At 47.7% G+C, this 15,574-nt stretch overlaps 1 protein-coding gene across 4 annotated transcripts in view; it reads right to left on the reverse strand.

Moving 5' to 3' along the window:
• The window catches only part of KANK1 (KN motif and ankyrin repeat domains 1), a 178,319-nt gene that overhangs the window by 32,304 nt on the left and 130,441 nt on the right, over nt 1-15,574 (reverse strand). Inside the window, exon 1 of one of the 4 annotated variants that reach the window (XM_054727753.1) lies at nt 1,749-1,830. The exons of the other annotated variants lie outside the window; for them this stretch is intronic. The gene's annotated coding sequence lies outside the window, so the exon portion shown is untranslated. Of the gene's footprint in view, nt 1-1,748; nt 1,831-15,574 lie in introns of those variants that run through there. 4 annotated transcript variants of the gene reach the window in all.

A 15,574-nucleotide genomic window follows, 5' to 3' on the forward strand; every position in this document is an offset into this window, starting at 1 on the left:
TATAGACGCTTATGGCGTACAAATGGTTAAGAGTTGACAGACCTATGCTCGAATCCTGGATCTATAACTTTACAGCTGGGTGAGCTAATAAACCTTTGGGAACTTCCGTTTCCCCTCCCCCCAGCAAAAAATGAAAATGCCAGCATTTAACCCATAAAGCTGTTAAAAGAATGTAATGAGATAATGATTTCAAAGAGCCAAGAACTTAGCAAGTCCTTACTAAATATTTTTATTTTTTAAAAGAATCATTAAAAGACTTAAAAGCATTTCCAAGTAGATAATTTCTTTTGTTATATACAGTCCCTTGAAGTAGGATAGCAGCCACGAACACTCCTATTTCATAAAGTACACTCTGAGGCACAAAAGGCAAAAAAAAAAAAACAAAAAAAAAAAAACCAACACAAAACACTTAGCATAACTGACCTCCTCGTGCAGATCATGCCACCTTACCGAACGGTGGCCCAGGGGTCCCCGTGCCTGATCACCTGCACAAGATCACAGCTGGCCTTGGCTCCTTCCTCACTGAGAGAGCCGAGTGATGACCGCCAGCAGCAGGGATGCAAGAAGGCAGGGCACACACTTCAACTCTGCCTTGTGTTTTCCCGTTTAAAACACAAAGGCCAACCCTGTGCCAGCCGGAGGAAACAGTTTCTCCAACTTTGACTTCTTGTGGACAAAACATCCACTGTCCCAAGAATACCTTGCTTTGTAGCCGCGGTGCATGCAAACAGATGCAAAGGAGGATGGAAATAAGGGCAAGCCTCCGTCCAAACCCTGGATCATGTGGCATTTGGTAAATGCTACTTCTGCCTAAACCAGACATTTAGCAAAGGGAACACAAGTCCTTTTCAAGGCACAGAGCTTGCGGCTGACCCCGAGCTGTGCTTTTCAAACTGAAAAGCAAGGCCATTTTTGTTTTGTTTAAATTGTTGGATTTCCCCCTAGAGTCGTAATGAGAAGCGCTGCATTTTTCGGAGCTTATGGAAAGGACCCAAAAGCAGTGAGTGAGAACACAAGGGAATACAGACCCCACCGGACTGCTGTGGAGGGCCCAGTACTTCCAGCAGTTTGGGCTGCCAGCCTGCCCTTCCCCACCGCCCCGCGGCTGGACATTTCTACCCGATATGGGAATGCTCTGAGCAACCCCCGTCCGCCCTCTTTCCTCTGAAATGCTGGAAAGAAAAGCACACCGAGATGGTTGCCAAGCAGAGGAGTTAACAAGTTGTGTGTTCTTTGTGCCCCGATTTAAAACGGTATCAGACGGCTCCAGCTGTTGGAACTCAGGCATTAGCTTTCAATTCCCAACCACGCAGGGAAAAGCGCTTCCAAAGGGGTGCACAGCACGCAGCACTTTCTAACCAAAGAAGGGTGCGTTGATGCAGGGCGCCCGCGCCTGGAGATCTGTGCTCACGCTTAACAAGACCGCGTCTTTCCACCTCTCCTTCCCTTTTAACTCCACATGGACAGCACGTCATTCAAAATATGCAGCCGGACCTGTTTCCAGGCGCTGCCTGAAATTCCACAAGCGAAGAGAAACTGCAGGCTCCGGTGTCAGAGGCAGGCAGATCTCTCAGACGCCACCAGCCCGTGGCTCTCAACCCCCCTGCAGGGTCCTGGCTCCGGGGAATCCAGGGAATTCAGCCCCATCGCACCCCCCCCCCACCCCCCCCACCCCAGGATGAGGCCCCCAGGCGGCCGGATTTGCTGACCCGCCCGCCCCCTGGCTAGCCAGCTCTCCGCACACCTACCAGGCGCCCGCTGCGCTCCCCGCAGGCTCGCCCCGCGGCACCGCACACCCCGCTCGGTGGCTCCGAGGCCACGGTCCTTCACCCCGTATGGAAAGGAGGTTCAACATTTGCGTAAACTTAGCCGGGTGGCCAAGCGCAGATGCCATAGGCCCAGGGTGCACCAATGAAGGCTCCCTCCGCCTTCGGTGGCGCCACCCCCAGCACACTCAGGGGTTCGGCATTCCCGGCTTTCTTAATGAAAACAGGAAACCGGGAGCTTTTGAAAATGTGTGCGCTTCACCCCAGGGCTGCCAGAAGTAAAAAAAAAAATAACGCCGGCCGCTTAACCAGGGCCACAGAGAGGCCCTGTCTGCGGGGCCAGCCCCTTCTCCATGAAAGAGCGTGTGTTCCTGTGTGGAGGCCCCGCAGCCTCGGCCCCCGGTCACCTGAGCAAGGGAGGCCCGATCGGCCCCCCTGCTCCCTGCAGGCTGAGTCCCCAGCAGCGCCTCAGGGTGCAGCGCCCTGCGGGACTCGCACCAGCGCTGGGCGCTCCACCAGTGACAAGAAGTTATCCTTTAACGTGAACCTCCACTCAGCTTGTGCCATTGTTGAACGTTTCTTTTTTAAAAAAAAAATTTAAACACCCCTTTCCATTTACAAAAGCAGTACATGTTTATAAAAAAAAATGTCAGGTATAAACTATTTAAGTCAGAAAGTCACTCATCCCGCCATCTAGTGGCAACTGTTGATATTTCGTTGTTACTCCTAGATTTTTCTATTTCTTAACATATTTACTTTTCCCACGTAAGCTTTTTCAATAGGAAAGGTTAATTTTTTTTTGTTTTCCTCCAAAAATATATTTTTTTAATGCACTGATTTAACATCAGGATTTAAAACACAACGAAATACATCACATGTTTTCAGTGAACTTTAACTGTCACATGGTGTTATACCTGAAGTTTACAAAAGGCATGGTCACAATGAATTACCCTCAAGTGGACTCTAGACTCCTAAATCTGGGAATCAGTAGAGGTCAGAATTTTACCAGGTTAGGATGATTTGCTAATACCGCTTGAATCAGAGTATCCTAAAGCTTTGTAATTTTAAATTTCATGCTCAGGCAACTAAAAACTACAAGCTGTGTTCCCAATGTGTCATTCTTACAAATGATGTCCACAGTATGAATTGTTCTACAATTAGAGATATCCAGTGTCATTACTTTTTATACCTCTTGCTTTCTAGTGTACCTTTACAAACATTAACACAAATATGACACACTTATAGGGCCCTGACTGATTTCCCAACTTTTCATGTAGGTAGTCTTATCTCCCTATGCTAGACTATAATTATCTTCAGAGCAACGATATAATATTTAAAATATATTCCCCCGCCCTAGCTGGTTTGGCTCAGTGGATAGAGCAAGCATGAACTCACAGCCTGGGTTCGGCCCACCGGCCACGAGTTTGACATGCTTGGATAGAGCGACAGCCTGTGGATTGAAGGGTCCTGGGTTCAATTCTGGTCACGGGCACGTGCCTTGGTTTCGGGCTTGATCCCTAGTAGGGAGTGTGCAGGAGGTAGCCAATCAATCATTCTCTCTCATCATTGATGTTTCTATCTCTCCTCCCTCTCCCTTCCTCTCTGAAATAAAAAAAATATATTTTAAAAAATAAAATAAAGTATGTTCCCCCAACTATACACATCAATTAACAAGATACTGGGAACAAAGTAGATGTTTAAAAATGTTTCCTGGCCCTAACCGGTTTGGCTCAGTGGATAGAGCGTCGGCCTGTGGACTGAAGGGTCCCAGGTTCGATTCCGGTCAAGGGCATGTACCTTGGTTGTGGGCACATCCCCAGTAGGGAGTGTGCAGGAGGCAGCTGATCGATGTTTCTCTCTCATCGATGTTTCTAACTCTCTATCCCTCTCCCTCTCCTTCTCCCTTCCTCTCTGTAAAAAATCAATAAAATATATTTAAAAAATAAAAATGATTCCTGAAGGAATAATTGAATATACAGTATAACATAATAAGCTTTAAAAAAAACACACCTTAATGCTCTGTCGACAGATTTGCTTGCCTTGTATTAGTGTTAAGGACTTCTCTTGCACGATGCTGTTTCAGTAGTTACCTTTAGGCTGTGGAATCATGGGTGGTTTTAATGTTGATATTTATATTTTATAAATTTTTATAACACATAGGTATTTGTCTTTTAAAAATATGATCCCAAGAAGGTCACTATTTGGAAAGCAAGAGAAATGGGAGGTGGATGAAGGAGGCAGCCATGGCAAAAATAGCTAGATGTTCCTCAGTATGTCTTATCCCATTCTTCTACACTCAGAACTATGTGTAGCTGGGCAGATACAAAGACTATTTCTCTAGCCTCCTTTACTGCTGGTATGGCCTTAGCAGACATGTCACGAGGCAACCACCATTAACCGCCCTTAAAAGACACAGGAATAGGTCTATGGCCTCCTTGCTTCTTTGATCCTCCTTCCATCCTGCTGCCAGGAGTGCAGATGTGATGACTGGAACTCCAGCTGCTGTCTTGGACCATGAGTTCTTACACAGGGATAAAGGAACAATGTGCTAGATGGAGCCCGGGTCTCTAAGAGCTTTGTGGAGCAAAGCTGCTCTGCTACTTCTAGAAAGCTTATACCGCCATCCTTTTATGGGAAAGAGAGAAACTTCTTTTTAGTTTCGTCACTGTATGTTTTGGGTCTCTGTTACTTGTAGCTAAACTGAATTCCATGTGTCTACTCCCCCACAAAAAAAAAAAAAAAAAAAAAAAAAAAAATTAAGACAGATCTTGAAAAGAAGAAAAATGCTAAAGAATATCCTGGGGAGATGGTACAGTAAAACTTTTTTTATTACAAACATTTTGGTTAATTTAAGAATTACAGAAATGTAAAAAGCAACAGTTAAAAAAAAATCTCTAAGTAGGTTATAAGGAGACGCTTAACTGGCGAAAAAGCCTTATTTTGGACTAACAGAGCTATGCCTGCCCCTACACAGCCAAAAACCACTGGCTATGTCTGCAGCTAGAATCCTGAAAGTAACAGCTTCCAGCTAAATATCCTGGAATCGGAGGGCTGTCCCTGGCGTTTACAAGAATTTTCTGAATGTCTGGAAATCCAGTGGTGGAGACTGCTCCTGGCACCACCTCCACCTTCATTATACAGCATTTACCGAAAGCTTAATTGGGTGCAGAAAATGGTCCTATTCAGTGGGAGGAGTAGGCGGAAGGGTTTATAAGAAATAAAATGAGGTAGAGTCTAGCTGGGAGATAAATGCCAAACACCCTAAACGCGGCACTAATTGAGATCAGTTACAAAGGCATATTATCAACAAGAACAATATGACAGTATGTGAATGAGCGATCAAAACGTAATGGAGTTAACCGGGAGACGAGTTCCGAAGACAAAGTCAGTAAGTGATGACAGACTAAAAGGAAAAGACAGGTAAATGGTGGAGGAGAGCCAGGGCGGGGCCTGTGGTGAAGCTCAAAGAAAGATGAGGTTGGAAGAGATGGGGATGGCCGAGTGCAGCAGAGGCCACCAGACTTGGGTCCTGGACCAGGGGAATCTTGTCCACTGAGTCACTGTGTCCTGGCACACCGGGCCCTGTGCTAGGGGCTCAAAGGTAGCAATGAAGACTGTCTTGATAACTGTGTGTGCATTAGACTGAGGTAAGGAAAGAGATTAAATTCAAGGGGACTTGTTAAAATGTTATAATCCCCATGTATGAAGTGAGGACCAAATAAAAAATTTATTAATGCATTCAACTTGTATTTAGAACTATTGATAAAAAAGCAATCTTAGTCCTTTCTCCCTCCCTCCCTCCCTCCCTCCCTCCCTCCCTCCCTCCCTCCCTCCCTCCCTCCCTCCCTCCCTCCTTCCCTACCCTTTCTTCTTTACCAGGCACTGTTCAAGGAGCTGGGGACACAGTGTGAACCAAAGGGACAAGGTCCCCACTCTCACAAGGCTCCCAATCTTGTGAAGGCTGGGGTGCATGGAAAAAAAACAACAACATCCAAATATAATGCCAGGCGGAAGTGAAGCAAAAAGGTGGAACCACCAGAATTTGTACCAGTGTGTCAAAGTAAGCGAATGGACTGCTAACAGTGGGCCACAGGGCTTCTGGGGTTGATGTCACCCTCAAGCTGACCTACTTCCTAGACACCAAGGGCCTCAGAAGTCCCTCTTACCCGCTTCTCTCTCCCTACCCGGTTGGCACAGTCTGCAATTTGGGGTAACCAAGCACCAAACGTGGCAGTAGCAACTAGAAACAACTTCCCACGTACAGACCACATTCCCCTGTGTTCAGAAAGAAGGTGAAATCAACAAACTGACTGGCAACTCTACTCTTTATTCGTGTGTTTACTTCCTGGTACAACTTACTGCCCTTGTGAGAGGGGCTCATTTATAGACTCAAGAACAATGTGAAATTTCCTTGCACGAACAAGGTGAAATGGAGATAGGAATATTTCAAAAACCATGTCATTTAAGCTCATCAAGTATTATATGACTTTAACTTTTCAAGGAAACCAAACTTAACCGTCCAGACAACATTTGGTTTGGAAAGACATACAAATTGATGTACCCACTGGAGGTGAAAGATTAGATGGTGGAAAGGAGCAAGGGCACCAACCTGCTAGTGGGGTTCACACCCGTTTGCCTCCAGGGGCCACTGGACGATGTCTGGAGACATGGTTGGCTGTCTCCACCGGAACGGGGGCTGCTGCTGCTGCTGACATCTAGTGGGTCGAGGCCAGGGACGCTGCTATCGACTTCCCACCCTCCCCAACAAAGGACCATCCAGTCCCAAATGTCTCTGCTGAGAATGCCTACCCTGAGGACAGCGAGCAGAGTAAAAAATCCACATGCAGCAATGGAGGATTTGGCCATGTCAACTGTGGGCTTCCGGTCTCTTCCGCTTCATGTTCAAGTGACAGGGCGATAAACATGCCACTTCGGAGTAAGAACACACTGAATACTCTTCCACACACTCGACCACAACGAGCCATTCTTTCATCCGAGCAAACACGCTGCAAGTTTCTGAAACAGTGTGTCCCGGTGGACTTTTAAATGGACAGAACTTTTGATATTATTACTTTAGCTGTTAATTAGGATACAATGACGTCTTTGTTCTGGTCTCACACTGCTGCACACTCCAGGCCCAATTACTGCCGACTAATGGCGCCATGAAAAATAACTACGCCCGTGTGCCGCAACTTCCACACGCTGTCTCTGTGTTTTTCTTCGCCAGATATCCTACCTGACCGGTGAAACCGAAGAACGCTGCTAATCCCCATAACTGTATTGTCTCCTCTCACAAGAAGCATGGGGACTCGGCTTAGAGAGCTGAGTCAGTCCTGAGAATCACATAATTGTCATAGGTTGCCATATTTAAAACCAGCAGAGCGCAAGCATCTTGCTGTTCGAAGCAGTCAAAAAAAGACTCCAAGTCTGCTAAGGCGGCGGGGGCGGGGGGGGGGGGGGGGGGACCAGTAGGCTGACTCCGTGAGCGAGATAAATTCCCATGAAGTTAATTACTCACAATGTGAAAGTAACTGAATTAGCAAATCAACTTTTCTAGACACGGAGCAGTGGGATAAAGAAGACAGAGATGCGGAACAGGACCCAGTGAACAGGTTTAACTGGAAAGTTCGCCTGACGACACTGTTAGCATTAGGACCTGTAGACCAAGGAGCTTCCTTGTACCAAATCTACGTGAGGAACTCCCATCTGTTAGAGAACACACAGTGAAGAGGAGGACGATGTAAGTGTTCTTCACTCTGTTTTAAAATAATGTGTGGCAGGTGAGATTTTCCTATATCGCTCTTGCATGTGCCAACGAGTCTTTTTAAACGGGCTCTTACCCCACCCAGCCAACACACCCACCCCATCATCCACGCAAATGCCGAGCACCCACTAGGTGTGAGGGCCAGCTCTGTGAAGCCTGCCTCCCTGTCCCATGGAGTTTACCTACCTGCCTGTTTTCACCTAGACCTCAGCTCGGGCTGCAGCTGTTTCAAACAGCCACCTTAATGCTGTGTGCAATTAAAACGACAACATTAAGGAAAGCCAAAGTGTATGCCGGAAGTGCATAGCAAATACCAGGCCAGCTGACATGTCAGATGTCACCTACCTGCATGGTTTGTTTAAAAGGCTAAGTTATCACGTGGTATTATTTCTTATAGCTATAACTCTTCAAAACTCCATTTAGCGTCCCCCTCTAAATCTTTAGATTGCCTCTCACAGCTGATCTTATCTCCGCTTCCTTAACCTGTCTTCACAGACTTGACTCTGCACACTCTCCCTACACCTCCACTGTCTCCCATCACTACCCTTTCCAAACTGGCTCCACGTTCTAAGTCTACCCATTCCCACACCCCACAGAGGGAATGCCGATCCCAGGGAAGATGCAATTATCAGACCGCAAGATGGTTTTAGTCTTTCATCCAGTAAATATTGATTAAGTAGCTTCCCTGTGCCAAACATTGCCAAGAGGGGAGCAAACTGGACACAGAGCCTGCCTGGACAAACCTGCGACCTTTAGGAGGAGACAGACAAGCAGCTGCAGAAACAGGTAAATAACAACTGTGGTAAGTGCTGTTACAGTAAAATACAGGAGGTATGCTAGGAGAGAGCAGGGACCCCACTGGGCTGGCCAGTGCTGTATTTCGGAGTCCACCAGGCCAAGTGTGCAGGGTGTGTGAGTGTGTGTGTGTTTGGTGAGGAGACTGGTATAGGAGAAATTCTAGGCAGAGGAAACAGCATATACAAAACCTGACACTTTTAGGAATCGAAAAGGGGGTTTTGCCTGATAATAAGGATAACCCCCTTAGTGATTCACAAAGGGGACAAAGCCCCCATCACACAGGGCCCCTGGAGTCAGGTTTTTGGCCCTTAAGTGCACTGGTTGGCTACTGAAAGGTTCTAAGCAAGGGAGTGAAATGATCAAATGTGCCTTTTAGTAAGACTTGCTCTGGCTACGTGCTGGAGTTTGCACGTAGGTTCTCTTCAGTGTCCTCCTCCATTTGGTTTTCCATGAATTGTTCAAGTCCCCATGAATTTTCCTCTAGGTGTCACCAATTCCTTGGCACCACATGAGTTTTACTTATTTTAGCCATAGTGTTAAAACCGCCAGGAGGGACAGCCTGGCTGAATTTGGGACGCCCTGTGGTGTGTGTGGTCTACACCTTCCCCAAAACACTGGAGGGGAAACTGGGAAGGCCTGACACGTCTGAGCTTCTCAGGGCCGAGCTGGAGCCCAGGAGCAGGCCTTTGCACTCGTCCTTCGGGGCTCTGTCCATGACCTCATCCTGCTAACAAAAAAGAAAATATTTTTCCAAAGGATGACTCACTGCAGAGCAAAATGATGAGATTTCCTTTTCTGAAGGTCATTGAAGTATGATAAACCTAATCTGAAGGGACAAGTGTGGCATGCGTGAGGGCAGGAAGAAAGACAAGGGGACATTTTAGGGAATGCACGCTCTGACTGAGCATGTTGAGGGGCAGAGTGCAAACCTGCTCCGTATTTGAAACTAGGATGGGAATAGCAGGGACTGAGAGTGTCTGTGAAGCAAAAACAACACTGACCCTGGCAGCCAGCAAGTGTCTCCGTGGAGGAGGGAGAGAAAAAGAGGTGGCTGCCAACACTTAGTGCTCCCGGGCCTAGTCCTTACTCCTCTGCCCACATCTGACTGGGGCTGATTTACCCAACAGGGAAGGCTAAAGACAGAGGACAGGGCCTGGGGGGCAGCTAAGACTTCTACCCACAGGTCTCTGGCCAGCTGAATGTCAAGTTGGCTTCCCTCTGGAGTCACCTGAGTGTTACTATCTGCCTGCCTTGCAAGGATCTTGCTGTGGGTGACCCTAACAGTCTGAGTTACATGTACGATCCAGAACTCAGACGACATATGCTGCCTGCTAGTTGTTAATTCTCTATTGTCAGCGCACATCGCATGAGCTATTTAAGACAGTGTCAGGAATCTATTTGGCTCAGAAACTCTATTTTGGGCTTTCACTGTTCAAATGTGGAATAATCTGAGCATCAAACTAACATGATCAACGACAGTCATAGATTACAATCCAGTGAGCAAATTAGGTATCTTGAGTTGATAATGTTGTAAAATAAATACAGTAGTGTGCCAACTAATAAATAATGAAGGAATTGTGGAAACAAACCACCACTTAACAACCATTATAACAACGGCTGATTCATGCAGGGATGGTGAATGCACACTGAGGCGAGTGGATAGAGACTGCCCACTGAAGAAGAAGATAGTGGTTTGGCCTCAGAATACCTCCCCCACAAAACACTAATCAATCCCAAAGGGAAACGTGGCGACTCTCAGTACAGACAGCTGACGGACAACCACCGGGACCGGGTGATCGAGGCTACAGCATCACGTGCCGGATGCTCTGAGAAGAGCACAGCATCACGGCTGTGGTGCTCCTGCCTGGGAGGCAGGGCCTGAGTCTAGAAACACTGATGGGATTCCACTTAGAAAATATCCTACAAAATAGCAGGCGCCTCTTTTTAAACCGCCAAGGTCATGAAGGAAAGGGAAGGCTGAGGCTGAGACCTGTCTACATTGGAGGGCATTAAAGAGATGTGACAAATGCACCACATGCACGTACGCACACACAGATGCAGAAACGACGGAGCAAATGTGGTCAAATGTTACCCACTGGGGAATCTGAATCACAGCAGCTATTTAAAGACAGCGTCAGGCATCTATTCGGCTCAGAAACTGTCTTTTGGGACCTTGCTGTTCAAATCTGGGATAATTGGAGCATCAAAATAACAATGTTAATCATTGTGTGTGTATGCGTGTGTGTGTGTGTGTGCGTGCGCGCACACACACACATCCACATGAACAACTGTAAACTGTCCTTTGCCCCGCTCTGTATGTAAAACCTGCCTTCGCTTTGCTGCAGCGTCTCTGGGGTACGTGAGGGCCGTCAGCCAGTCACCAGGGAGCACAGCCAACACTCCACTGTTGCTTGGATGTCACTAAAGCAGCTTTTAAAAAAAAAAAAAAACAGGGGCTGATGTCTCTGCTCTCCAGTATTACACATTCTTTGAGGAATTTTACATGTGTTTGAGGTATCCCTGTACACTTGTAGAGCTTCTCAATTATTAATCTTGCAGACTGATGTGCCAGGAGCCCCCTTAGAGAGACTGCAGTCTGAAAGATCCTTTCTGTGGCACTGAAAGTCTTCAACAATTTAGCCCCAATCCAGCTCTTCCCCGTTTCCTCCCCACCCTGAACCTCAGTCCACCGGAGTGACTTGCCAGCCTACCTGCCTTTGCTAACTCGGTTTCCTCTACCAGCACACACGCCCTCCCCCAGCCTCTGCCCCCTGTCAGAACTGGCTGTGTCCACCTTAGGGCCAGTCCTTTGTCAAGTCTTCGCTTACCTCCAACTGCTCTGTTCTGGGAAGAACTGGTCCCCTCCTTCCCTCCATTCTCCTAAAACACTTTGCCTATACGTATGGACACGTGTTACAGTTAGCAGGCACATGGCTGCCTTCCCCTAGCAGACTACAGGCAACCTGGGGGCAGGAACCACGCAGTATTTATTTTTCTATCCCTCACCGCATAGCATGGCGCTTGGCACACAGCATATTCAATGTTGGTTGAAATGAAAACTCCCATGTCTAGGCATGTGCCGATGATAATAAGTGTGGTGGAGAAAAGAGTGTAATGATTAAAATCAGACACTCTAGGGCCAGACTGCCTGAGTTTGAATCCTGGCGCTGCCACTTTCTAGCTGTTGGCAAGACAGATTCTAGCCCAGTGGTGCAGCTGGGGACAACAATGGCCTGCTTTGCAGTCCTGCTGTGGACCACCGAGAAGGAGGCCTACTGTCCTCTATGACTGGACCACTCTGTAGTCTGGTGACGCAGACAGGCCTGGCATCCCAAGATGATCCAGAACTCCCCTCCTCCACCCTGCCCTGCACCCCACTACTGGCCTCCTGAGAAGGTAAAGCTTGAAGTGTTGAAATGTTTATTCAAAATCAATTGAGTTTGCTAAAATCTTGAGGTCTAAATTGGTTTCTGCTTCCCAGAGTGGATGAGGGAGATGCTGGCGGGGCCGGCAGGAGGCTGTGCCTGTGCATGAGGGTACACACTAGGCTCAGGGACAGTGAGGTGCTGGAGCTGGTCAGGTGGAGAGGGTGATCGAGGCTATAGCATCCACCAGGCATTGGAAGGAGGTAAAACAAAAATTAGCAGAAGTAGGCAAACATCCTCCAACCTTTAAAAGTATTATTACGGCCCAAGTTAAAATACTTCCTTGTCACAGGAAGAGGACAAAGGTAGGCCCGGATGTTTCTGAACAACCTCATTCTCGGACCTCTACCAAAGTCGTATGAGCAAAGCGCTCTTTAACACAATGCAGAGACGTGCGCCTTAGACCCAAGGGGCGCCTTCCCATCCAGCCAGGATGGCTGCCTAAACTGGGGGAGGTATGATTCTTTTTTGTATTGTTGTTAACCCTCACCTGAGGATATTTTTTTCCCATTGATTTTTTAAAGAGGGTGAAAGGGAGGGAGGGGGGGGGGGGGGAGAGAGAGAGAAAAACATTGATGTGAGAGAGACACATCCAATGGTTGTCTCTGGCATGGGCCCAACTAGGAACGGGGAACAAACCTGTAACCCAGGTGTGTGCCCTTGACCGGGAATCGAGCCTGCAACCCGCTGGTTTGTAGGCTGACGCTCCAACCGCTGAGAAACACTGGCCAGGGTGGAGGTAGAATTCTTTTTATAAAACAAGAACAGGAGCCGTCAATTATCGCCCAGTTCACACACACGCAAGGGGAAGGAGGAATCTGGAACCGCCCCATGCCGCAGTAAGGTCTGTATGTGTGAAATGAGGGGGTTGGTGGGGCTCGGTGATTTCCAAAGGTTGCTTCCAGCCTGTGACTCTGACGGCACGTTACACAAAACTTCCTAACACCTCATGCTATGTGATGGAGTGAGGAAAGAAGCTAATTGCAGCAGCTGTCAGACCAGATGTGCGGGCAGGCAGAGGCCCGTGGCCTTGCTCTCTTCCCAGGTCATTTCGCAGCACCTTTCCAGTTGCACCACAACACCGGGCGCCACCTCAGGTTCCCCACACGCCACTTCCCTGTGCTGCATCTCCAGTTCTACTCAGGGCGGGTCTCAGGCGCCCAGAAGCCAGGCTGCAGGCGAGCGGCTGCGAGGGAAGGAAGCGGAAAGAGTTGCGCCGTTCCTGGGAACGGAACGGGCTGTGCCTTCATGGAGGGTGCACGACGTTAAGAGGGCCCGTGACATTATGTTAAGGTGCATCCTATTCCAGAGGCCTCGAGGTTTACACAGAGGCCCTCTTCTCCAGGGGTCAGTGTCAACCACAAGATGCAGTGACTCTTTACCCCCAAAATCTGCCTGAAAGAGCCAAGATGCCAGCCGTCAGTACTTGCCCTTCACCAGCTTAGGCAGTGCTGCTCTTCAAGGCCCACTGTCTGAATGGAAAGGCCTTGGCTGAAACACAGCCCGAATGCTCATGCACGCACCCAAGAGAACTAGCTCGGGAACTACATGCTATTCTCCAAACCTTCTTTAAAAATGACACGTTGCTCTCCCTGGCCGGTGTGGCACAGCTGGTTGGAGCGTTATCCCGTAAACCGAAAGGCTGTGGGTCAGACTCCTGATCAGGGCACATACCCAGGCTGTGGGTTCGATCCCAGGTTGGGGTGCATACAGGAGGCAAAAAAGGTTGATGTTTCTTTCTCTCTCTCCTTTCCTCTCTCTCTCAAATCAATAAACATATCCTTGGGTGAGGGTTAAAATTTAAATTTAAATAAAGTAACAAGGCTGCTCTACGCATAAATGAGAAAATGTGCCAGTTCAAAGGGCGATTGTTGAAGAGCTGGGAATAAGCATAAACCTGGACTCTGGGACAGAAAGGGCTTTTCTCACACAACAGAAACAAACCGGGGAGGGGCTGAGGGGGCTGAAGTAACTGTATGAGTCTCGGGCCTTATTTTGTTTTATGGTGTTTATATAAGAAAAAGAAACCAGCTTTAAAAGCACACTGAGCAGCTCCCCTTAGAAAAACGGAGCTGAAAACACATGACCAAAAATGGATTTAGCAACAAAAAGGGAAACTCTGGGATTTAATTAAACCATAAACTCACAAACTCCAGCCTTAGCTTACAGTACCACCTTTCACTCCTGTAACAATGATGGCTTTATGTTAAAGCCCCAGCTAAAGCTGAAATTTCCACTGAACCAAAAATCAAGCTCTGAGTGATTCTTCCCAGCTTGTTGTTAGCAGGAGCAAATATTTTACATAACATACGGAGCCCGAGTCTCTACCCCCACCAACCCCCACCAGGAACGTCGCATTATCCTGGTCTTCTTTACTGGGGCTTCCTCACGTACCCACCCAGAAACAAAATGACTGATTTTCAGCAAGCAGGAAGCCAAGTCTCAGGCACGCTTCCCTCGGCATTAAAGGGACTACACACACACGGGCAGGCAAAGTGCCCAGGAGCTGCTGCCGAGAATTTATTTATACCCATTTGGAATTTCCTGACCAACCAGCAGCCTCCTGCTGGCCGCGGGTTTAATTCCAGGACTCTCAGTGAGACAGCAAAAAACTACCAACGAACGAGGATCTTAACACAAGAGGCGAAGACAGACCTCTCCCACGCCCCTTCTGAGTATCCTTTATGAAATGCTAACCTAGAAGTGCAGCTGTGGACCTGCTCATGCGAGGAAGACTTAGAAAGGCAGCAAATGCTTCCATAAACCCCCACCCCCCCCACCCCGCAAAGCCTCCAGGGCTGAGGAAGGCTCCCTGCTATAATCGGAGCCCTGGCTCAGCAGCCCTCTTAGGGAGGAAATGATTCCGTGTAAGGCTGAACCCAGGCTGGGCTGGAGGCAAGTGGTTCCTTTCCTGGTGTATTTTTATTTAATGCAGCATGCAATCTGAAGGCTAAAAACACCCCCATTTGTAAACCACAGACCCAAACCTTTTTTTTTTTTCATGTTCCCTTAAACATGTTACCCAAATTACATCATGTGACTTTCTAAGACACAGAATTCGTGTCTTCCCCCCCCCCCCCCCCCCCCCAAAAAAAATGCATTCTGTTTTAGGGTGATCATATATTTGAGCAACCTTTGGTTTCTGTGCAAAAAGTTAAAGGACGATATATGTCCCTCTAATGATTTTATTTCAATACACCACCTTTAAAAAATAAGAAGAGTTTCTTTTAAATCATTCGTCACCTATGCCTCAATACACTGGGTAAAAGTGAATCCAGAGGAAGAGATTGACAGAATTTTCTCTACAGGACAAACAAGCAAAGCCAGTTCTAAACAGTAAGGCAGAGATTACCAAAGATTAGGGATGACTCTAAATGGCCTGCTTTGTAACGTTCAAAACAGGAGAAAGGCCAAGTTTTCAAGCGCCCACTGCCTCTGCCTCCTTGGACTGGTTCAGGTTTAGTGTCTGCACCCTCCCCCCATCACCCCATTTATCTTCCCCTTCCCTTCTCCCAGCCCACATCGGGGGGCTGGGTACTGTAAGGGATTCTCTTTGGCACAGACATTTCTCTATGTGAAGCTACCAAGATTAAACTTTTTAAAGATGATGTGGGACTCATTTAGGTTTGTTTTCCACAAAACAAACAGACTGACTGAAAGGGGAGTAACAAGCCAAGAACAAAGCCTCCAGGGCCGGACACTCGGAAATACAGGGTCCAAATAATTCCACATTACGTTCCCCAACGCCTCCAACATCAGAGGTGAGATGTGAGTTAGGTCTGTCCTTATGATTTTGGGGGACTTCAGAAAACTTCATGGAG

This window comes from Eptesicus fuscus, chromosome 15 (genome assembly GCF_027574615.1).
Source record: "Eptesicus fuscus isolate TK198812 chromosome 15, DD_ASM_mEF_20220401, whole genome shotgun sequence".
NCBI lineage: Eukaryota > Metazoa > Chordata > Mammalia > Chiroptera > Vespertilionidae > Eptesicus > Eptesicus fuscus.